This window comes from Talpa occidentalis, unplaced genomic scaffold (assembly GCF_014898055.3).
Source record: "Talpa occidentalis isolate TD23 unplaced genomic scaffold, MPIMG_talOcc4v2.1 talOcc4.13, whole genome shotgun sequence".
Taxonomy (NCBI): Eukaryota; Metazoa; Chordata; class Mammalia; order Eulipotyphla; family Talpidae; genus Talpa; species Talpa occidentalis.
Window position 1 is genome coordinate 95660184 of NW_023601322.1, and position 25037 is coordinate 95685220.

At 41.5% G+C, this 25037-nt stretch overlaps 1 long non-coding RNA gene across 5 annotated transcripts in view; it reads right to left on the reverse strand.

The window, feature by feature from the left end:
• Positions 1 to 25037, reverse strand: part of LOC119243621 (uncharacterized) — a 353580-nt gene that overhangs the window by 263327 nt on the left and 65216 nt on the right. The window contains exon 1 of one of the 5 annotated variants that reach the window (XR_008551545.1): positions 14607 to 14686. The exons of the other annotated variants lie outside the window; for them this stretch is intronic. This is a non-coding gene — a long non-coding RNA (uncharacterized LOC119243621). Of the gene's footprint in view, positions 1 to 14606; positions 14687 to 25037 lie in introns of those variants that run through there. 5 annotated transcript variants of the gene reach the window in all.

A 25037-nucleotide genomic window follows, 5' to 3' on the forward strand; every position in this document is an offset into this window, starting at 1 on the left:
AGAAACTGTTGCTGAATATTGAAAAAACGAACATCTTGTGGTATGGGTTTGTTCTTACACCTAATGAGATAATAAATATTACTATATTTATATATGTGTGTATATATGTATATATACACATACATACACATATACACATACATATTTTTGTTGTTAAATTACTTACTCGTACGATTACTTATGCTATACCAACAATGTGTGCCAGTATGAATTCCCCAAGTTGCTAAAGCGAAGAGATATTTTTAAGCAACACAGGAGAAATTCAGTTACATGAAAATGTTAAGCTCCTATAAGGCAACAGGTGCAAGAGTAAAGTTAAAAGACAACCGACAGACTAAAAGAAGCAGAAGCTATCATCGGTAGTTATAACAGAGTGAATGTTTCGCATTTCAGACAAACAATCCCAGTAAAATACAAGGGTAGCATGAGAATAGGCAACTCAACCACTTTAAGCACCACTCGACACAGGACTGGAGGAGTAAGGTGTGGTGATGATACCATGGGATACTATTCAGCTCTACATAATAAAGACGAGATCCTGCCATTTGCAACGACATGGGTAGAACTAAAGAGTGTAATTCTTGGTGAAATAAGTCAGATAAAAACAAACACAGTTCAGTTTCTCTTACATGGTACAGAAAGAAAGAACAAATGAGTGAACTACATAAAACAAAGGTAAAGTTTTAGACTAGAAAGATCAAATTAGTAGTTAACAGAAGAGGGCAAGTCAGGAAAAAGGAATGAATTGTATGACAAACAATGGAACTGGACTTTTAGCGATGAACCTAATGTACTACAAACAGATATTCACAATAATACACAACTGAAACCTATATAAAGTTACCTCAATAATTTTTTAAACAGCAAAATAAAAGTAACAATATATTCATGGGATCTTACTAGTTAATAAATACTAAATACTAAAATAGAAATTAGCTATATGAAAATAAGTTTTTAACACACACCCACTTATATATACCAAAAAAAAAAAAAATGACAAGGTTTCACTTGAGAATGGAAAGTTTAAGAAGCTAATATAACCCACTCGTGGGGAGTGCAGGAAAAAAAAAACTACACTTTTCCTGAAAGTATAAACTGGTACTGTTTCATTATTATTTCCAGAAATCTCACTTCTGAAAATCCATATGAAAGATATAACAGAGAATACATACTCACAAGGGTCTGAGAAGCATTATTTGTCCTAACAAAACCAAGATCAGGGGCAACTTCAAGTTCCATTATGAGGACGATTCAATATATGGAATAATGCCTGGGAGTCACAACTGTAAATGCTTCAGATCACTAAGCAGATGTGATAAGAAGAGATGATCACAATTAATAGGAAGCAGGAAGTCTGTCACCAAAAAGGGCTAAAATTCCTTTTTTTCCCCAAACAGTTCATACAGCCCAAATCAAACAAATTCATCAAAGATAATTTTCCCAACAAGCCCCAGACTTTGACAACTGAGATAGAGTTACTGACCTAGAAGATAGCCAATGGTGTAGTTTACAGGGTTGGGGGTAGAGGATAGGGAAGCAAGTTGCTGGACGGATGAATGAATGAATGAACGAATGAATAGCATGATCACCTGTTTGGGAAATAAGCTGTATAGGAATGCCTCCAAATGCATAAAAGAGGCTGAGGATAGGCTAACAGTGGGCCCGTCCTGAGTTGGAGGACTAGTGACACAGGGCCAGGCAGCAGGGGAGAGTCTCACTTGCAGATGTGTGTTTTTTCTTAAATTACATAATCCTGTGCAGCTTTTACTTTTTGAACTTTTTAATATTCTTCAAAATATTTGTAAATAAGATAGCATTAGTCAGGCCTCCCCAGTGGCGCAGGAGGTTGAGCACAGCACTGAAGCTATCTGCAGCATCTGCAGCGTAAGTTCGATTCCCGCCAGCCAGGGAGATACCCATAAGGCGCAGCAGACCTCTCCTGTCTCCTGGCTGCTCCCCTCAGCAGTGTATTTCAGTCAGTCTGCCTGTTCTGCTCCCCGCTCTGTCTCCGGTGAATCCCTCTCACCCTCCTGTGCCTCTGACCTGTACCCCAGCTCTTGTATAAAAAAAAAAAAAATAGCATTAGTCTACAGAGATTTACAAAGATAATTTCAGAAAAATACATCTGGTGAAGAAACGAAACTGATCCTCCTTAAATGTCAAAAGCTTTGGTTATTTCTAATTTGGGACAAGCCTCATACCATGCACTGGGTATTTTTTTTCCCCAAAGAGAATATATAACTAAAGCATGAAATTAGCACATATATTTCAACAATGAATGTTTTCTTTTTAAATCATTATATGCTTTCTTTTTTAAAGATTTATTTATTTATACAAGGACTGGGGGGCACAGACCAGAGGCGCAGGAGGGTGAGAGGATTCACCAGAAACAGGTGGGGAGCAGAACAGGCAGACTGGTTGAAATACACTGTTGAGGGGAGCAGCAGGTGAGACAGCAGAGGTCTGCCGTGCCATGTGGGAATCTCCCTGGCCGGCCAGGAATCGAACACGTGATGCAGAGCCTGCAGACAGCTTCACAGCACAGCGCTCAACCTGCTGCGCGACCAGGGAGGCCCTCCACAATGAATTTGTACTAAATAATGATTTCAGATGCAAAAAGAAGAGGAAGAAGGGAGAGAACAGTTGATAACAGTTTAGAAAGTTGTGACTAGGTTTTCTAATACTTGAGAAAACTCAATGTAATCATCAAACGAGCAGTTTCAGTTATGTTACCAATTAATAGACTAGTATAAGTATCTAAGAAAGCTATCTGAATACAGCAATGAAAGACGTAATAAAGCTGTTTCTATACACTCTGTAAGACTTTGAACTTTGCAGTAGAACATCTCAGGTAAACTTTCTTAAACAAGAAACAGCCCTGACAAGGCATTTCAAATTTGGAAGCAGTTGATTTTTTATGCTATTCTGACTTACAGCATATCGGAGGGGTGTGTAAAGAATTAGTTGTTCATGATTCGAACTGTGCACGCATGTGCACCTGCTTTATTTGGTATATTATACTCTTCCATTTCTCTTTCTACTCCAGTTGAGTGTGAGGAAAGCATTACTGTAAATAAATGAGCAAAAAGGAGCAAGAAGATTGCTTAAGGAGCAAGAAGATTGCTAGAAAGATTGACTTGGTCCTTCCAAGACTCCAGAATCTTTGGTCAAGCTGTTTACACCATTTCATTATATTGAGCCCCATCCATCAGAGGACTTGGGATGTCATCTGTGGTCACCTAAACTGACTCCTGAGTTCATATCCAGAACCAGCATCTCTCACAAGAGAACCCAGGGATCATCTCAAGTTCATCTCCTCAAAAGGACCTAACCATGTGCCTTTAGCAACAAAGAACATAATCTTTGTTATTAAAAGAATTATTCTAATAATTAACAGCTGAAATATAAAATGCTATCGCCAGTAAGTTCAACTCTTTAGAGAAAAATCTCTTCTTAGTCATAAAAAATTCCAGGGAGTTCTAAATTATAGGGAAAATAAACTCTGGCAAAGGAGTCCCCAGACAAGCTAAGGTCGGCCTCTGAGGCAGCCCTCCCAGGTGCTGACATAATCTGGGCTCACCTAGGACTCACTAAGTGAGGGCAGACTGGCCCACATCAACACACAAATGAGTAGACAGAGTAACAGCAACATGCCAGCGAATCCTGTTTTACTTTCCGCTGTGTCGAGTTTTAGCAAGCAAGCACGGATGTAAAAAGGAAGAGATTTTTTTCACCTCTGTACCTGTGCCTTAGATTTTTCTTCCATGATTTTCCAAACAAAAAGTAACCTTGTTGATCTACGTTTGGGAGCATTTGGGGTGTGTCTGTATCTTGGGAATTGTAAATAGCGCTGCAATAAACATAGGAGTGCAGGTTTCCTTTCAAATTAACGTTTTTGTGTCCTTTGGGTAGACTCCTAGGAGTGGAATCACTGGATTATATGTGGTAGAGCCATTTTTAGTGTTCTGAGCAACCTCCACACAGCTTTCCACAGAGGCTGGACCAGTCTGCATTCCCATCGGCAGTGTAAGAGGGTTCCTTTATCTCCACGTCCTCGCCAACATTTGTTGTTTACATTTTTTGTTTTTCTTTAACGTGAGCCATTCTTATATATGGAATATGAAGAAAACTTTGAACAAAAGGTCAAGAAAAAGTCAAAACTAGCACGCTGACCATAGATCTGAGGCCTACCACAAAGGAGGGGAAGTAGGGGGTGAAAACAGGGGAGGGAAGAACATAAAAGACTGTGGTGATGGATCACGAGTGATATGGTGGCGGGAGAACTATGGGGACTACAATGCTATAAGAAAAAAAATTTTAAGTAATAATAAATAATATAGCAGGTTTATATATTTTTTAAAAAGTGACCTTGCACACTCCTCTGAATCTCTCAATTCCTGCATCTCCTCTCCCTCAGCTTACAGTCTGTGTACACGTAAACACGTCAGGTCAGCACACTGCAGTCGATCTTCAAATAGCAATTTTTCAACTTTGTTCAATGTCATTTCAGTCTAATGGTGATAAGAAGTAAGGACTCCTGGACTATTTGGAATAAAAGAATGTTATTTGAAGACCTTATTTCATTGGGAGTCCTCTACTTAAAGTCTCATTTCCTAAAATTCTGTTGGAGGTGTACGGTGGGGACTTACTGAACTATGTTCAAAACCCTGAGGTGATCCCTCCACAAACCAAGAAAATAAATAGCCAAAGTCCCCAGTTTACTCTGACTTCATCTTAATTCCCCCTTTATTTCCCCCACCTTCCCTCACTCAGTCACCAGCCCCTGGCTATTCCTCAGACCCAGGCAAATATTTGCTCAAATTCCCAATTACTCTGCAAAATTTATTGACGTACCCAAAAATGTCTGAACTTCCAGAAAAGGGAGCTGCCTATGAACAGAACCTGGGGATCTAGTGCCTCCTAGTTCCAACAGAGGAAGTAAAATCTGTCTGACACTTTCTCTGAAGAAGACGAGGAATTCCCGGCAAACCACTGGCCCAGCACTGCAGTCAACTACCCACAGGTAAGGTCAGTAGCAAAGCTGTTCTTTACGTCTTTTTGAAATTTTTATTTTTCATTGTGCTAACCTATGCATCACATAAAAGTTACCATTTTAACCATTTTAAGTGTGCTGTTTGGTGCTGCCGCTCAGTTCCCGTCCCTGTCATCTGTGTCCTCCCAGGCCCTGGCCACCACCATTCCACTGTCTCCACAGATCTGACTGCCGGGGGACCCTCACCAACAGGGGAATACGCCGTACATGTCGTTCGTTACTGGATTAGCATATGGTCTTCAAGCCTCATCCACATCCTACCATGCGTCGGACCGTCCTTCCTTTTAAAATCCAAGTCATACCCATTCCCCAACACATGCGCACGCCCCAGACACCCACATCCTGCCCACCGGTTCACACCCGGATGGACCTGAGGTGCTTACATCTCTGGTGCCAGTAATAATGCCACTGTGAACAAGTATGTGCAAGAACCTCTTCAAAACCCTGATTTCCATTCTTTGCAGGAGGGACCCAGAGGTGACTTTCTGGATCCTATGGTAATTAAACTTTAAACTTTTTTTTTAATTTATTTATGCATACAAGAGTCGGGTACAGGCCAGAGATGCGGGGGGTGAGAGGACTCACCAGAGACAGAGCAGACTGACTGAAATACACTGCTGAGGGGAGCAGCGGGCGAGACAGGAGAGGTCTGCTGCGCCATGTGGGTTGCTCCCTGGCCTGCGGGGATCGAACTCGCGCTGCAGAGGCTTCAGATTGCTTCAAAGTGGGGTGCTTAACCCCTTGCGCCACCAGGGAGACCCTAAACTTTAAACTTTTTGAGGAACCCCTGTACTGCTTTCTAAGGCGGTTGCACCACTTTACATTGCTCCAGCGGTGCACAAGGCTCCCCTCTACCCATTGACACCTGTTAGGGTCTGGATACTTGGGGGCCAGCCTCATGGTGAGAAGTGGCAGGAACAAATCAAAGTTCATAGTATAAAAAGTATTCGCAAATTGATCATGTTTCCAAGCCTCTAAGTAGCCACGTGGACCATGATTCAACAAGCATCACACCAGAATTTCTGTTTCACAAACATTTGCCATTTCAGTCCTTCGCCTAAAGTTCTAAAATTGTTAGGGGAAAAAAAATCTTGAGGGAAATTCTATGGCTAAGTATAAGAAAAATGGAAAGGATAATGAAAAAATGGTGGTTTGAGACTGGTGGAAAACTTACTCAAAACTCTAAAACTCCAATTTCTCTGTCAGCTGGGTGAAAGATCAAAAATGTAGTAACAGTCAGGTGCCGAGAGTTTTTTCCCCCTTGTGTATTTTTTTAAAGATTTATTTATTCATGAATACAAGAACCAGGGCGCAGGCCAGAGGTGCGGGAGGGTGAGAGGACTCACCAGAGACAGAGTGGGGAGCAGAACAGGCAGACTGACTGAAACACACTGCTGAGAGGAGCAGCGGGCAAGACAGGAGAGGTCTGACGAGCCATATGGGTATCTCCCCGGCCGGCCATGATAGAATCCGCACTATAGAAGCTGCGCACAGCTTCACAGCACTGCGCTCAACTGCCTGCGCCACCAGGGAGGGCCCCCTTTTTTTTAAAGATTTATTTACCCCTTGTGTATTTTTAATTTGCAATGACTTGAACCCTGTCACTCAATTACAATAATTTGAATATTGCTGCTATTTTGAGGATTATTTTTAATATTTTAGTACATGGTTATTTTCCCTTAAACATGTATTATCAAATTGTTGCATACTTGACAGTGGCATTATTACATTCTAGAACCAGCTCTTTTTTTCCCCAAGAGTAATAGTCAATAATTATATAATGCTAGTCAACAGCAAAATAGGATTCACTTAAGAGAATTTGTTTTCCAGTTAGCTTTGCAGGAATGCACTTACTCCACCGAGAATAGGGTACCTGCACTGACATCCACCCAGAGAAGTAATAACTTGCCAAATCCTACTTATCAACATGCATCCTTTTCTCAATTAATTCAAGATTTCCAGTTTATTTACTTTCATCTCCAAAATAGCAACAACTTCCTTTAATATTTCAGACAGTCTGGCATTTAAGGGACTGATTGATGAATGTTCAATTGCACTCAGAAGGCGACAGCAGTTCTCATCATCCGTAATTCATTAGCATATAATGGAAATTCCGTGCCAATCAAATTAAAGTTGCATGTGATAAGAGCTCTTTGTTATTGACTGAAATTTTTTTCTCAGCGAATGAACTGCATTTGATCGAAATAGGTTCTCCACCTGTACCTGGGTTGCTTTGCTTTCTCTGCCTGTCTCAAGCACATCACCTTCTTAGTCTGCATCTCAGCAGCCCTGGGCATCACTGCTTAGCCAATTCTGCTTTCAGCGGCATGTTTTTATTTTCCCCTTTTCGTCTCTTTGCATTATTCATTGCTGGGCTACAGCAAAATATTGGAATGTGTAGCACATGGCAACAAAAAGGAAGGATCCCTCCACAGAATTTATGTTGTATATATTTATATGCTTTTGGCTTTAAGCAACTGCCATGCCAGAATTAAAGCTATTTGCCTCTGCACTAACCACCACACACCATATGGCACCCGGCCAGTAACGACAGATAATCACCAAAACTCCACGTCCATGTTTTCAGAAAGGCATAAAAATATGATTTATCTGCATTTTTTGTTGTGCTTTTTTAAACAAGGGTTAAGTAACAAAATAAAACATGTCACATTTTGTTTATCCTTTTAGGCCTCCCAGCCGAATATGTCTTTAGTCTGCAAACATTTAAAATTTTTAACTTCAACATTTCACCACAGAAGACATCTGAAGGTTATCCTCTTCCCTTTACTCTAATAAATTCTATAACTCAGAGCTTGATCAAAGCGCTTCTCTCTTAACCCTAACAATGTCAAGAAAGAAAATTTTAAATTGAAGTCATTTAGAATTCCTCAGTAGTTAAAATGTTTTTCATAGACACAATCAAACCTTCTTTAAAGTTGCAATTAATTCTTAGTTAGGGGAAAAATTCCATATGGAATAAAATTCTCTTTGGAAATCATGTGTTTGCATTCCTGCTGTATGATTATTCTTACCACACCAGAAAGTTCTTAATTAATTGCACTCTTCTTGGCTACACTAAAACAGATGTAAATAAGTGCTTTTTATAACCATTAACTTTCACAACAGGCTTCTTCACGAAAACCTGGGGTGGGATCTCAGAGGCGGTGGAGGGTGTGGGCAGCTGAGGGCCAGCTCTGCATGGTCTCCCCTCCTCATTTGCATAAATAGAGTGTTCAAACCCCAACAAATGGACAGGGAGGCATTTCCAAACGCCAGGGCTCGGAAGTTGCCTGTGTTTAGAAACAAATTGGACTTGCCGTGCTGAGTTTGGAGTGGTGATTATATGAGTGCTGGGAGTTGGGAGAAACCCACCCCAGCACAAGCTGGGTTTATTTTATTATTATTATTTTTTTTTAAGTTGGCAAGCAAGCAAGACTACTGAGAGCTCGAGCCAATGAAAAACACCACCGTGAGAGAAATCAGAGCGGTAAGAATGAATAAAAGCAAAATGCAGGACAAGGTCTTGTAAGGAATCCAAGAGAAGCCGTCCTGGCGTGATGCCAAGGCTTGTGGACGGGCGGGGTGGAGTTAGTTAAGGATGGAGCACTGTCTTCTAGGAACTGCAGCGGATGGCAGGAAAGAAGGCAGCCAGTCCGCTGAGGACACCCTAATGGCAGACTACGAATTCCAAGGGGTCTTCTTAACATGCTTTCCGGGGCTGCTTGGGGAAATGCTGCTACATGTTACAGCTACACAAATGCGAATCTACCATGTGCAATGTTGTCTAACAGACATATCAAGTGCCTCCTTGGATTAAGTTTTCCATCGTGAATGTATTTTCTCTTCCCCATGTTCATGGGGGAATAATTGCCGAGTTGACATGCACGACATTCGACGCGTACAAGGTGAAGCACTTGCCCTAGTGGGCATCCAGAAAGGATCCCCCGTTGAGTTAACTGACACATCCATCGCCTCACATGGTCCCCCCCACACACTTTTTTTAACAACATTTATGTTCAACCCTCTTACCAAAAGAGCAACTATACAAAACGGTGTCATCACCACCACATTAGAGCCTCGAACGTCCAATTAAGAGGAAGCAGATCTGCATTTCAGGGCACAAGATGCAAAATCTAATTTGAAACATGCTGTTTTGACGAGTGCAGGTGAGATTTATACCAGAGATAAGAATCTTTCATGGGAAAAAGAAGAACATCCAGGAACAACTGACATACACCAGTGAGAGCCCACAAATGCCACAGGGGCTGTGGGAAATGAGTCCCTGTGTCCTTAAGATGGTCGCCCTCTCCTCTCATAGGCTACTAGCAGAAAGTGTTTTCAGAAGAGAATGCCCCTCCTGAGTTGTCTGTCGCGCAGCTCGGCAATTGAACAATGACACCAATAATAACAGCTACCAATTATTAAATGTTGTATACTGTGTATGTTACATGATCTCCCCTAGTTACCAAAACAATTCTGTCATCTGGGTATTCTCTCCCAGAAACCTGGGGCCCAGAGAGGTTAAGTAACACGCCCAAAGTCACAACATTGGTTAATATAGAACCAGAATACAAATTCAGGGCGGACTGACCCCAGTGGCTCAGCTCTGATAAAACACCACCCTTCTATTCGCTCACCCACAAGAACAAAACCAGGAGTTGTCTGGAGCACCCTACCCCTGGCTCATCCTCCCCACATCTCTGCATTGCAAAGGTCTCTGTATTGCCTTAAGTAAAGCCGAAGGATGGCCTTGCTCTTTACAACCATCCGTAAAAGGAAGATTCGCCCAATTTCACAGGATTCAAAGGTCTTGATTTGAGAGACAGGACCAACATCTAAATACAGATACAAAATGATCACCCTCACACCTACAGGTAGGGGGAGAGCTGGACAGGATCACAGAGTGAAGGTTCCAGTCGTCTGTGACTTACACCATCTCATTCTCTGTGTGGGTCTTCCTAGGTCACAGCCACAGTTCCCTATTTTAAGGCATTTTGCTGTATGCATGTGTGCGTGCGCGCGCGCGCGCACACACACACACACCCTAAGTTATCTATCTAGTGGTCCTTTTTCCTTCTAAATGCATGACACTGGAGGATTTAGAATATTAGTGGTGTTCAATAACTATTTATTATCTTTAATCTGAACTCCTCAGGAAAGCCTAATGACAAGGAAAAAGGAGTTTGGTTTAAGAAAACATATGATTAGCCCCCCTGCTGACATCCTCTTTTTTTTTTTTTTTTTTTTGATTAGACAAGTCGCCCTGGAGACTCCCTGGGAAACTGCTCCTGGTAGCTGTATCTACTTTCTCCAAACCGACCTCTCTGTAAAGGAGAAAGACTGTTACAAGAAACTGGTAGAAATTAGAATAAAACTGGAATTCCCCACATTGTATCAAATTCAAGCCATGTGAATTAATCTTTAAATTGTCTTCTTGGGGTTTTCTACTTCCTTTGCGTTCAGGCAGTAATTTCTCCACTGGCTTTTTAGTTTGTCATCCCCAACCGACTTGGGAAAGCGAGGGCTGTGAAGAGCTGTTCTGGTGTCCTGGGATTTGTATTTGGGAGATTCCCTTTCACTATTTGATAGCCTCAGCTGAGACGGCTGTTCCATACCACTCATCACCAACAGTGTCACAAGTTGTATCAGCATCTTCAAAAAGAAAGTCAGTACATTTTCAGTTAAAAATAGCCATCTCCTAAGTTTACCTAGGTCCCCGGCTCAACTTTTTGAAGTTGAAGTGAGAATATCTTTCGGATGCGTGACTGACATGCACAGAAATTCCTATCAGGTATACAACGCCTTTGTTTGATTTCAAGGAGCCAGCAGCTCCCTAACAGTAGTTGAGACCAGAAAGGTCTAGATTTGGCTTGGCTGGCGTCCCGAGATATTATTGGAACCCCGAGAAACTCCATTTCCCTGAGCACTGTGGGTCTTTGGTTTGCTTAAAATCACTGTGTTCCCACTTAGGTCATAAGGGACGGCAGGAGGAAAAGATGGACATTTAGAATAAGCCTGGTTAACGTGAGGAGAGACTATTCTATGATGCTGAGGCTTCTCCCCCATCTACCAGTGACAAGGGGCGGGGAGGGAAAGTACAGCTATTTCTGATTTGTTCTTCAGGCTATAAAAATTATATATAGGGCCTCTGAGAATTGACTTAATTTCCAAAGATCTAAAGAACAGAGGGAGAAGTGATGATGGCCTTTTGTTTATAGCAACAAACTCCCAGTACCGAGGGACTGTATGGGGGTAGAACAAAGCATGGTTTTAATTCTGCCCAAGATCAAGCCCTAAATAAAGTAGCAGAGCTGACTGCCAGACATATTCTTCTGCTCAGATTGCTGAGTCTTAATCAGAGAGGGCTTTGGTTCCAGATTTCTAAACAAGCCAGTCAAGAAGAAATGGACCAAATGTCTCGTATAAATTCTGAACCTGACCTGTTGGAAAGAACCATCTGGAACATCTACTTCTAACTTGCTTTCCGATTTTTCACACCTTATTTCACAAATACGTGTGCAATGACTCCACAAATTCGTACACTGCGCCTAGAAATGCACCTATCTTTATACGATTTGTGTTTTTTTTTTTCTTAATACAAAGTAATGTTCAAGGCCTTTTGAAATTTTAGATTGATCTTTAAGAAACAGTGAATCATTTGGAAAAGGTTAATAAGTTCTATTTGTAATTACCCCATTGAACCTCAGCAAACAAATCATGTCATCGTTATCACCCTGACAACTTTAAGAGTGAGTATTTTGAGTGGATTTGGATTGAGTTGCTGATGAGAGCTGGTTCAGTGGTGTATTTCACTGGATTTTCACTTCTGGAGACATGGAACCATGCACTGAATAAATAAGGTGCAAATGGCTTCATCTTGGCCTCCAATGATCAACACTAGACACTAACTGTGCATCTGACATAACCAGCAAGCTCCCACATGGTGTCTTCGAGCCCAGAATAGAAGGAGGCCTGACAACTGGCCAGTCCTGAAGGGCATCCATATGGAGAGGATTCAGGACCTTTTCATCCCTTTTGTCAGGAGACAAAAGATCTAGTCATATTTCAGGACCAGAGTTACCTGAGTAGTTACCAATCCAATCCTCTCAATGCTGTGTCTCACAGAACACAGGCGGCTCTAGACTGAATGTGTCCCACGAGGCTTTATAAGGTCCACAGGCTGCAAGGGAGGCATCAATGCAACATAGGCCGTTTCTGTCCTCCTGACACTTACAATTCAAGAGCCCTAAGAGAAAACATCAGAACTCTCCCTAAACTGCTAAACAAAGGAGTAGGAAGGAGACAACTCACCAAACGACACAATAGAGCGAAACACACCCACCTAAGCATTTCCCACTCAAGTTCTCCCTCAAAACCAACCCAAGCTCAGAGGAAAACAAGATGATGGGGGTGGGGAGGTTGCTTTATTTTCTTACATCGTTGTTCATTTTTGTACAGTATTTGATTTCTCTGCTCAGGTGTAGTCCCTTTAAATCTCCTACCACCACATCACCTGTGAACTGTCACCATAGTCACTTGTGCTCTTCCCTCCCCTGTTCTGAGCACCCCCCCTGGCCCTTGCTGTATGCATCAGATGTGTAATTTTCCTGCTAGTTTTGTCTTTTTTTCCTGACCCTTTATTTGGTTCCCTATAAATGAAACCATTTGGTATTTTCCTTTTGCCTCCTGACATTTCCCTGAGCATAACCCTTTTCAGCTCCATCCATGTTGCCGTAATGGCATGAGTTTATCTTTTTGATGGCTGAATAGTATTCCATTGTGTACATATACCACATCTTGATCCAGTCATCTGTTTTGGGGTATTTAAGGTTGTTTCTATAGCTTAGCTATTGTAAATGGTGCTGCAATAAACACAGGAGTGCAGGTTTCCTTCCGAATTAATGTTTTTGTGTCCTGTGGGTAGATTCCTAGGAGTGCAATTGCTGAGTCATATGGTAGCTCCATTTTTAGTAATCTGAGGGTCCTCACCAGTTTTCCATAGTGGTTGGGCCAGTTTGCATTCCCACCAGCAGTGTAAGAGGGTTCCTTTTTCTCCACGTCGTCACCAACATAAAATACAGCATGTGATGGTGAGAAAAGAACACTTGCACTTGACTGACATTTTATCTACTTGATGTAACTATTATAACAATGCCTGCTTGTGAAAGATAAATGAAATGATAAAACTTGTAAAGAAAGGGCTTAGTGCCTGGCATAAAATAAGCACACAACAAATGCTGGCTTTTACTTCTTATCAGCAAGAAAATCAAATGGAGCATAATAAAAAGCATTGTAGACAAAGGGAGGCATGCACATTTTTGTGACACGTGCAAAATTAAGTTATAGCCACTGGACCAAATGGAGAACCTCCTGGAGATCTACAGGGAGGCCTGAAAAAACCTTTACAGCCTAACAGGACTTGTTGGGACTTTATAAGAAAGGATTAAGAACATTTGTTTATTGTTTTTAAAGATCACGCTGTGGGGACTAGAGTGAGGTACGTAAGAGACTGAGAGGCATGGAGTGATCCTTCTCAATTTTGGGGGTTGTTGAATGTTAGTCATCTTGGATTTTAAGCTGGCTATTCCGGACTATTCCCTTAACTAAAACAAGACGGCCCCCTACCTTCGCTGAGAGATCTCAGAATCCCCAAAGTCTGGCAGCCTGCGTGAAGCCAGCTGCTGTTTGCAGGATCCCGATGATCTGGGACTTCCCAGGTGTCAGAAGCAAACAATAGATCACAGCTGGCATTAATTGGCAGCACCCTGGCTGGCAGTCTCAGCAGAGAGAGACCAAACACTGAACAGGCCACAGAGAGAGGACTCCCCTCACTCAGCTAATATTAATTGAAATGTCTTCGTGGAATGCTGTTTTGCACATTGCAATGAAAACAGTTTGTTTTTAGGATTTAAACATCCCTCTGCTGTGTTTGCAATCTGAACACTACAGCATGTGTTAAAACATAAGATCCAGGGAGGCAAACGGACTATAAACAGAGTAGTTTAGGAGCCGGGGGACCAAGGGGGTGGGGAAGCCATGTCTTTCTTTGGCAATTTTCAAGCTCAGTGACGTGCACGTGAGTGAGAACACTGTCCTGACAAGGAAAAGAAAGAGGGATTTAAACTTCAGGGGCTTTTCTACTCTGTGTGTTATTTGCAACAACCTGAGAGGAGAAATGGTTCAACCCCAAGAGTTTTCCCTCTGATACTGACCTTGTCAAATCCCAGACCATTACGCTAATTATCCTGTTTATCTAAGGTGATCGGCTCAATCTGTCCAGTTAAAAGATACCTAAGAATGTGGTCCTGGGCCAACGATACAGATAACTATGCTAATGTTGCTCTAAAGGTAGCATTGTTCAGTAAGCCCCAGATATCCCTGGAATCAGGTGAGCACACCAGGCCAACCCATGTGCATCACTTAGGATTGTAGACTGTGAGGAAGACAAATCATGTCACATTTCTCTGTGTTGGTGTCATCTCCCTTTTGTATCTGGAAACAACACCCGTATCTCATCCTCAGCTACTGACATTGGTCAGAAATTCCAACTGACCTTTTGCCAGAGGAGCTTCAAGATGATTTTCTTTTTATCTTTTCACAGTCTTCGGCACATAATGATTCATCCCGGAAGTATCTGGGGCCCAGCGCTGTAGTAGATGTTAGGGAGATAAACAAGAAGCAGGAAAATCAGTCCATACCTGAGGGCCCAAAACGTTTTCGGAACACAAGCACTCTGGAAGATGATGGTAAGAACTGAACACAGCAGGGCCCAGGAGGTTAAAAAAAAATAAGGCAAAGCTACTTGTACATTCAGTGCAGTCACCAAAGCCTTGAGGTGGAAGATAAATCTGGAATTCTGCCTTGAAGATGTGTGCTTTGGATTAGAAAAAACTATTTCAAATAAATTTTAAAAAAAAATTAAAGAAAAAAACCCTGACAAATAAGAAGGCTCTAAGGAGGAAAATAAAGTGTACTAACTAGAATAAAACATTCTCCCAGCTTTCCAACAACACAGAAGAAAGGCAGTTACATTGGCACTCTCTCTAGACAATATCCCAGATTTTACAGATATTATAGAAACGCTGACACCAAACGGTTAAGGAATCCCAAAAATTATGACTCCAGCCAGTGTTGGTCATGAAAGAACTGACAATGGCAGCAAAAGCTGGCCCTGGAGAATTACCATTCAGCCCCAGTGCCGTGTGACGTCTAGGTGACGGGCATCCCCTCCAGTTCTTCTTCGTCACCTATAGTCATTATTTCTCAGTGGCAGCAAACAGCTCCTGAGTTCACCTAACCACCTAGGAAACTTCATTCCTTCACTCCTATTTTTCTTCCACTTTCTCCTGCCTCATATTCCAGGGTGAAGTGGAGACACATTCAGAACTAACTTTCTATCCTGAAACCATCCTTCATCTTACTTGTAATTCACTGTGTGACCATAAGCCTAGGAATACCTGAGCCTTAGTTTGCACAACTCTAACACCTCAGAGCCAGTGTGCTACGAGGACCAAATGTTGTATCACGAAAAGCATTCTGCTCAATTTCTAAGGCTAGACTGACGTGCAAAGAATGAAAACCATTACCTTAAAAAATAAGTGAGTTGGGCCTCCCCGGTGGCGCAGCGGTTGAGCGCTGGGTTGCGAAGCTGCCCGCCGCCTCTGCGGCGCCGGTTCGATCCCCGGCTGCTCCCCGGCCACCGGAGGAGGGTCCCACATGGCGCGCAGACCTCTCCTGCCGCCCGCTGCTCCCCTCAGCAGTGTGCTTCGGTCCTTCTGCCTGCTCTGCTCCCGGCTCTGGCTCTGGTGAATTCTCTCACCCTCCCGCGCTTCTGACTGTACCCAGTGCTTGTATGTATAAATAAATAAATTAATAAACAAACAAATAAATAAATAATAAATCTTTTAAAAAAAAAAAAAAATAAGTGAGTTGTCTTCACTACCATGTGCTGGACGTGACGGATGAATGTGGTATATAACTGAGGAAGAAAAGCAACGTCCCATTTCAAGTTCCAACACAGAAGTGAAACTTCGTCCATTTTCAATCCCAAGAAAAGCTGTTGTAGGACAACCCATTGCTCACCCAATCACTCCGTCCCACCTACTGTGTATCAGTCAGAAGGTGAGGGAATTTAAGATGAGTTTATTATGATAGTTTCTAAAATTCAAGAGTGAGTTAAACAAACACAAACAGTGAGTGTTTAAAATGTAGGATTCTTAAGACAAACAATTCCAATAAGTTTAAACGCAATCTCTAGAGAATCAACATACTCATGTAAATGATTCTCTTTATCACAATTATAGGATCTAGTGGTAGAAATAAACTCACACATCACTCTGTTGCATCAATTCAGTTGTTTACAAATGGAATTCAGAAGGAAAGGATTCAGCCAATACATTTTTTTTTTTTTTTTCAAAATGCTTTGAGATACTTCAAAGAAAGGACAGAGGCGCAAAGATTCTACATATTCTGACTTGGTCTCCTGGATTCACATACTGCAGTGGAGCATTGGGAAGCCTTGATTCTCTTTTTCACTCTGTCTACACCCCTGAGGAGTTACCTACATGAACTTGAGCAAGTTCTTAAGCATTCAGATCTCATTACTTGTGACCTAATAAACAAAAAGGTGTGAGAACCGGCGTTAAAAATGGAGCTTCATGTCAATCGGAGAGATTTTGCTCAGGAATAGATCAGATTAAGGCAAGCTCTTACCAAACAAAGATAATGCTGAAAGAAAATCACATAATTATAGAATTTCAACGCCAGAAACAACCTCAGAGCTTACTGAGCCCCACCTGCTCGGTGTGCAAATTATGGACTGCAAATCTGGAAAAGATAAATAAGGTGCCCAAGGCCATATGGTCAGTTTGTATGGTCAGACGGGACTCAGAAACAGAAGCAACACAGGAAGGCAGACACACACATGCCTCCGTTAAAACGTTTAGAATGAGTCCTTCCTAGATAATATCTGTGCACCAAGAAAATGACTGGCCAAATGACACATTAAAGCCTTTTTCTCTCCTGATTTCCCCTGTAGAGATGTGTTCCTGCAAAAGTAGTTCCAACCCCAAGGCAAACAAAGCAAGGCTTGTTCCCAGCAGCGCGGGAGCCTCTTGCCCCCACACTGGTGGAGACAACAAAGAACAGGTTGGATGGAACAAATCATGAAAATCAAAACCAGAATCATCGCTACTAATAAGGTGACCCAGTCCGGAGGAACCATAGCAGCAGCTTTTTGGCACTTATTGAACCACAGATGAAATCCGTCTCCCCGCTTCCTAACTTGGACTTGTAACAATTTATAAGGTTTTTATAAAATAAAGAATAATATTATTCACCTTTTGACCTTTAGTGAAGAAGATTCTGGGCCTGCCTGAAGTAGAGGCAGGAATGCCTCCACACACTCTGCCCCTCGCAGGCCAGTCCTCCAAGGGGCAGACTAGGCCAGCCCAAAATGTCCACCGTGAGAGGGGAGAAACTGGACCTACACCTGCCCGACTTACTGAATCACCCGCAGCCAAAGCCGTGAATACATCGCAGACCCGTGTTTAGTGCCTGACCCCAAATGTGTTTAGTGATCATCACCATTATTCTGCGCAAATCTTCTCTCTCTGTGGCCTCGCTCCCACGTATAGGCCCGTCTCCTCCCAGCTCAAGTTACAAACCTTGGAACATTTCTGTTTCTCTCCCCATCACCTTGCACAACCTAGGAGTCACCTGCCCTACTTTATTATAGCCCAGGAAGCTCGTGGTCATCTGAGTGACCCAGCCTCTCCCCACTGCACTCCATGATTTTGCTCTTCACACAGCAGCCATCATTGTAAAACTAAATTCACCCCGCCCCTCTTTTACTTAAAAAACGGCCAGTGTCTTGCACTGTCAGCAGGAGGGACAGTGATCCTGATTCCAGGCTTGGGGGGAGGAAACGGAATGAGACAAGAAGAGGATTTCTACACACCCTCCAGACAGCATACTAACAGCATTCATTAGATTTCCTGTTAGGATGAGTCTCAAACTTCAGCATTCATCAAAACGTCCTAGAAGGCTTATTAAAAAAATAGCTGGGCCCCACCATAATTCTGAATTAGTAGCATTGGATTTGGGGCTAGGATCTGCATTTCTAGCCAGTTCTCAGCTGATGCCAATGGTGCGGCCCCTGGCACCAGACTCTGAAAAACACTGCTTTAGACTTGGTGAAAGCACCTGGAGATTTATAAAAATAGACAAGATTTATAAAAATAGACAAGCCTCTCATTCCCAAAGGTTCTGGGATGGGGTGGTAGGGACTTGACTGTTCCAATACTATTTAGTCTCCCTAGGTAATTCTAACATGCAATAAAGGTTGCAAATAGAGGACAGAACAAAAATTGCCTGACAGAGACCTTGCTGACTTTCAGACCCCACTCACCCCACTCCTTAGTGCTGCATCTCTCACTACCTCCACCCCCTGACGCGTGACCCTCTAAATGTCCATACCAGTGAGAAGCCCCCATGTACACCATGACCTTTCCTCCACTGTCCATTTGCTCATATGTGTCCCCAAACACACTTTCTGGAAAATTCCACTCATTCTGCACAATAGTTAAAGCATTAACTGCTCTGACTTTCAGATCCAAGCCCAAACATCACCAAGGCAGGATTATTAGCCCCTAGTCCATGCTCCCATTCACTTTATGGACACATCTGTTTTTTCAGGCAGCATGAACCTCTGCTATTTCTATTGCCTTATCCCCCTGGGCTGTGAGCTCCTGGAGGGCTGGTAATACCCGGTGGTACCTTGGGCAGCACCTGACACAGACCTGCCAATCAACATGATGCAGTAACTTCATCCACTCATTATCATTCATTCATTCATACATCCAGGGAGGCAAAGAGAAGTCTACTTTGCCAACATTCTCCCTATCTGTTTTCCTATATCTTCTATTTTAAGGTTTTTCTGTATTTTACATGGCAAACAATCTGTAGACAGTGAAAGTTCTTTGACCAAGAAGACTTCTGAACAGCTCGGAGTCATGTGAGACAGACCTCAACAGCTTTCTTCACTTAACTATCATAACTGAATATTTAATGTGACATATTCAAATACTTAAAGTTCTCACTGGTGAACCTGCAAATAACGACTTAAAAGAGTGTGTGTGGTGGGAGAAAGGACTATAAAAATGTCAAGTTAGGAAAGCAGGGATCTCGTTCTCTGCATCTAATTGCTGCCCTATGTAACTCGATGGGAATTCTCACAGAGAATTACACAGGATGTGAATCGGGTCCAGATGTCTTCCCGAGTTGCCTTAGCTTGGCCTCCCATAAACTTTTTTAATGACTTCTCTTCTGTGCCCTTCATAATAACCAAAGACAACTAGGTTACTTTCTACACTTTTTCCCTCAAAACATACACAAGTCATCATTATTACTTTGTGGTTTAAAAGAGGACAAATTGGGGCAGGGTGATCACAGTATCCGACTCCTGCGGAGAGCTGGCAAAACCTGCTAATTGATATAATCTTTGTCAAAATTTAGTGGAATCAATCAAGAAGCATTTTTAACAGCAGAAAAGGACGGACTGGCTTTGGTGGAAAGTCATACTTTCTTTAGTCATTTGTCAGAATCACAGCAAACAGCAGCATAATTTCTGGGGATTTTAAATTTCTGGGCTACTGTCACTGTTCACTGTACATTTGCTATGAAGAGTTTTTCCCTGACTCTATACGTGTATATTGCAATGAACAATGTGAGGGGTTTTTTTTAAACAAACTGAAAATATTACAGAAGATTAAAAACTGTAGTCTAGTCATCTGCCTATTTTTCATCACTGCCTTTTCTATTTTTACAAACAGAATGTACACAGTTATTACTCAGAAATTCCACCAAAGCAACACTACTCTACACACTCTGCCTTCTCATTTCCCGAGTTCCTTAACTGAATTATAGGAATTAAGCAATTCTTGTTTGACAGAGTTGGTTTTTTTTTTAAATTTCAGTGTTTGTTTTCCTAGGCATAAATATCTCAGAATCAATTTTCCGTCCCTTTTATGTTTCTCTACCTCCTTGAGTGATATTACTTGTGCCTATTTACTCCACTTGTTAAGGGTAAATGAGACACAAGGAATTAAAGTTTTCAAGGAAACTCAGAACTGCCTCCATCTGGGAAAACTTTAGAAAATTCTTAAGCATTGTCAACTTGACTGGGTAGTGTTGTCATTTTATAAGAATACAATCTGATTACAGGTAACTGGGAGCATAGTTTTGACACCTATTCCTCCAGACCAAAACTTCATACAATGTCCTCTCCTTTGAAAGCACAAATGAGTCTGCAATTAGAATGCGTCTTCTCCTTCTCCCAGTTTCTCTGAGTTGCAGAAGCTCCATGGATGAAATTTTAAGACCTGTAGTTAAAGCATCATCAATCGGACTTTAAAATAAGCATCAAAATGTACTATATTTTTTCCTCCATGGCCCCAACTCCTTCTTACCACCCCAGGGGAGGAGAGGAATAAATTCAATTATTTAATTTGACAAATTAAATTATGTCACTGGAAATTTGCTGTGACACTGTCCTTAGGCACTCCATCTGCCGAGACACCACATGTAGGTGAATAACGATCAAGCGAGCTTCTTCTCCAGTATTTACATTAAATAAATTTCTTTAGATGAGAATTACCAGGAATTCCTAGCAAGTGTATTAAGCCAGTTAATTTTGTCACAAGGATCCATGTGCCAGCAAAACTTGGAATTGGTGACTGACTGGGCTGTGTGCTATGTTCTTTAAAGTTAAAAATAAATTTTCATCACGAAGAGGGTTTTGACTACGTTGCTTATCTATGACAGCTCTATAGATAAAAGATTCCTCCTCTGGAGTACCCCTTGAATCTAAATAAATCAACTCTGGAATAATTAAGTGACTATAAAGTGTTCTACAAAAGGGCCTCCCGGTGGCGCAGCGGTTGAGCGCTGGATTGCGAAGCTGCCCGCAACCTCTGCGGCGCTGGTTCGATCCCCGGCTGCTCCCCAGCCACCAGAGGAGGGTCCCGCATGGCGTGCAGAACTCTCCTGCCGCCCACTGCTCCCCTCAGCAGTGTACTTCGGTCCTTCTGCCTGCTCTGCTCCCCGCTCTGGCTCTGGTGAATTCTCTCACCCTCCCGTGCTTCTGACTGTACCCAGTGCTTGTATAAATAAATAAAAATAAATCTTAAAAAAAAAAAAAAAAGACTTAACTCTAAAAAAAAAAAAAAAAAAAAATAAAGTGTTCTACAATGATATTCAAGAATTACACAGACCTTCTCCCAAAATTATGGGTGGACCATCTTGCTAATAACATTTTCCTGCCTCTGAGGAACTTAAAACTATCATACTTTTAGTGACTGAAATATTTTCAGAGATAAAAATGATCAATTTTTATTCACGACTGCCCAAATATGAAATCTTCAAAATACCAAATAAAAAATAAATCTGGGGCCTCCCCAATGGCACAGTGGGTTGAGTGCAGTGCTTTGAAGCTATCCGCAGCCTCTGCAGCGCAGGTTCGATTCCCGGCCGGCCAGAGAGATTCCCACATGACACAGCAGACCTCTCCTGTTGTGCCCGCTGCTCCCCTCAGCAGTGCATTTCAGTCCATCTGCCTGTTCAGCTCCCCACTCTGTCTCTGAATCCTCTCACCCTCCCGTTCCTCTGGCCTGTACCCCAGCTGTTGTATAAAAATAAATAAATCTTTAAAAAGAACAGAAAAATAAATCTGAATTATTAAGGCTGCCCTTCGGTTGCTTTCTCCCAATGAAAATGTAGACTAGACATGTTGGGAAAGTTGTAGAGTTTTACAAAATAATGGGGTTGTTTTGCTCATTTTCTTAATTCAGAGAAGACTAGCTCTAACTAAATCAGGAATTTAGACCTACATGTTAACATTGCTACATTTTCTTAGCCAAGGAGGGGTACAGCATGCAAATGGGATTTCTAGGGGTTCTTCTATTAGGACTGATAGGAGTGTTCCTGTACACTAAGTGTTAGTTATGCATTGATAATTCTTGGAAACCAAGACAGGTGGACATAGCCAATAATGAAGCATATTTAGCAGATTCTGTATCCTCCGCCCATTGACTAATGTCCATCAGTATTCAGCAAACTTCCTATATTGGTGTTTCCTAGGTCAGTGATTATGAAACCCCTAAAATTGTTTCATCGAACCTGGAAAAGCCATAGATTTTGCTTCCTTTAATCTGCTATTTCTACGTCTTCATGGTTGGTTTCCTCTATAGTATTTATTAAATACAATGGTAACTCAGTGGAATCATAGTCTAATATTTTACCTAATGTTTTTGCTCCTCATAACTCTTTCTTAATGTTTCCCCTCCCTATTCAGACTTTGAGTTAACCACTGCTTTACGACAGGGCTGATGAGTTGGAGAAGAGAGAACTAAAGGATCAAATCCTATGCTGTGGAATTTCAAAGACTGAGATCCAGGCAAGGGACAAAAAGATCTGGAGTGATAAGAACTATCTCAGCCAGGCTTTCCTGCCCATCCCCAGACTTGTAGTTTGCCTCTGGAAGAGAAGGGGGAGGAGCATGCAGAAGGAAACAATGGTGTTTGAGCTGCTCCAGTGTCTGGACACTGGAAGGACTGATAATACTAGAGCCTCTATGGGTTTAGTGCATGTGAGAAGGGAGCAGCTCTGTGGGTGAAGATCAGGGAACAGGAAAGCCTCACAGAGCCTTCCCAGGTCCCAGCTGGACACAGAGGGCAACCAATACAGATGGTGGCACAGAAGTGCCAGACAAAAGGGTCTGGTATTACTGCAGGAGGTTCCCCCCAGTCCCACTCAGAAAGGCTCAGGAGAGCAAAGACATCTGTCCTGCTTCAGAAGACAAGTTCAAAATTACCTAAGGGGTGCCAGTACCTGAGAGAAAGAGAACCACTAGGAATCTAAAAAGGGATCGAAGTAAAACAACAACCAGAACTGGATGTAATATGGTGTGTCAATGGATACCAGCAGGAAAAGGTGACAGCCGCCGTGTCTTGGCACCATCTAAGCCCCTCCTTATAAACAGATTCAAACTTGGGGGAGCAGGTAGAGATCCTGAAAGTGCTGAAGGCTGATGGAAAAAAAAAAACCTGGCAGTAAGGATTTCAGATAAGACATTGTGGCCTTGCAATATTATTTCTATATTAAAGATGAGGAAACAACATTTATACCAAGGTTTGGATTTAGTTATTTCTGATTCCAAAATTGGAGCCAATACACTTTACTAGAATAATATTGAGTCATTTTCATATTATTCAATAAATTGTGTGGTGACAACTGCCTCAGCATTTTGAAAAGAAAATGACTCCTTATTTCAAAATAAATTCCAGATGGATCAAAGATTTTGAATTACAAAATGAAACCATAAAAGTATTAGGAGAAAACATGGTGAAATATTTCTTTAATTTTGTAATGTGAAAGGCCTTCCTAAATGTGACACAAAACCAAGAAAGTAAAAAGGCCAAAAAATGTAAGTAAAGTTAAAAGATTAATGGCAAATGAAAGAAATAATTTGGCATCATATTTTGATAGTCAAAGATCTAATTTTCTAAATCATGTGTTAGTACAAATTAGCCAACAAAGACCCAGAAATAAAAAAAAGCCAATAGTAAAATGAACAAAACTTATGCAAAAAGGTAATTTACAGAAATTATTAAAAACAGCCAACAAACTGCAAAAAAGATTTTTTTTTAAGATTTATTTATTCAACTGGAAGTCCTAGCCAGAGCAATAAGACAAGAGAAAGACATCCAAGGAATCCAAATAGGAAAAGAAGAAGTCAAACTATCACTATTTGCAGATGATATGATAATATACATAGAGAACCCCAAAAAGTCCACAGAAAAACTAATTCAACTCATCAATCAGTTCAGTAAAGTGGCAGGATACAAAATCAACACGCAAAAGTCAGTAGCCTTCCTATACACAAACAATAAATCTGAAGAAGAAGAAATCAAAAAAACCACCCCTTTTATTATCGAAACAAAAAAAATCAAATATTTGGGAATAAATCTAACAAAAGAGGTAAAGGACCTATACAAAGAAAACTATAAAACACTGTTAAAAGAAATAGAAGAAGACACAAAGAAATGGAAAGACATCCCCTGCTCATGGATTGGAAGAATAAACATTATTAAAATGGCCATCCTACCAAAAGCAATATACAGATTCAATGCTATTCCAATCAAAATCTCAATGGCATTCTTCAAAGAAATAGAACAATTATTGATGAAATTCATATGGAATCACCAAAAACCCCGAATAGCCAAAGCTCTACTGAAAAAAAAAGAAGGAAATGGAGGCATCACACTCCCAGACTTCAAACTCTACTACAAAGCCATAATCATCAAAACTGCATGGTATTGGAACAAGAACAGACATACAGACCAATGGAATCGAATAGAAAATCCAGAAATAAACCCACAGATTTATGGTCAACTAATCTTTGACAAAGGAGCGAAGACTATGCATTGGAGCAAAGAAAGTTTGTTCAATAAGTGGTGCTGGGAAAACTGGGTCGCTACATGCAAAAGAATGAAGCTTGACCACTACCTCACACCATACACAAAAATCAACTCAAAATGGATTAAAGAACTAGACATAAGACCTGAAACCATAAAATACATAGAAGGAAATATAGGCGAAACACTACGGGATTTGCACATCAAAGACATCTTTACAGACACATCACCCAAAGCAGTGATAGTGAAGAGAAAGATAAACAGCTGGGACTACATCAAATTAAAGAGCTTCTGCACAGCAAAAGAGACAATAACAAAAACAAAGAGAAACCCCACCAACTGGGAGAACATTTTTGCACCCAACACTAATGATAAAGGACTGATCACAAAAATCTGCAAAGAGCTGATGAGACTCAGCAACAACAAAGAAAATAATCCAGTCAAAAAATGGGCAGAAGAGCTAAAAAGAAACTTCTCTGAAGAGGAAATGCAAATGGCCAACAGACATATGA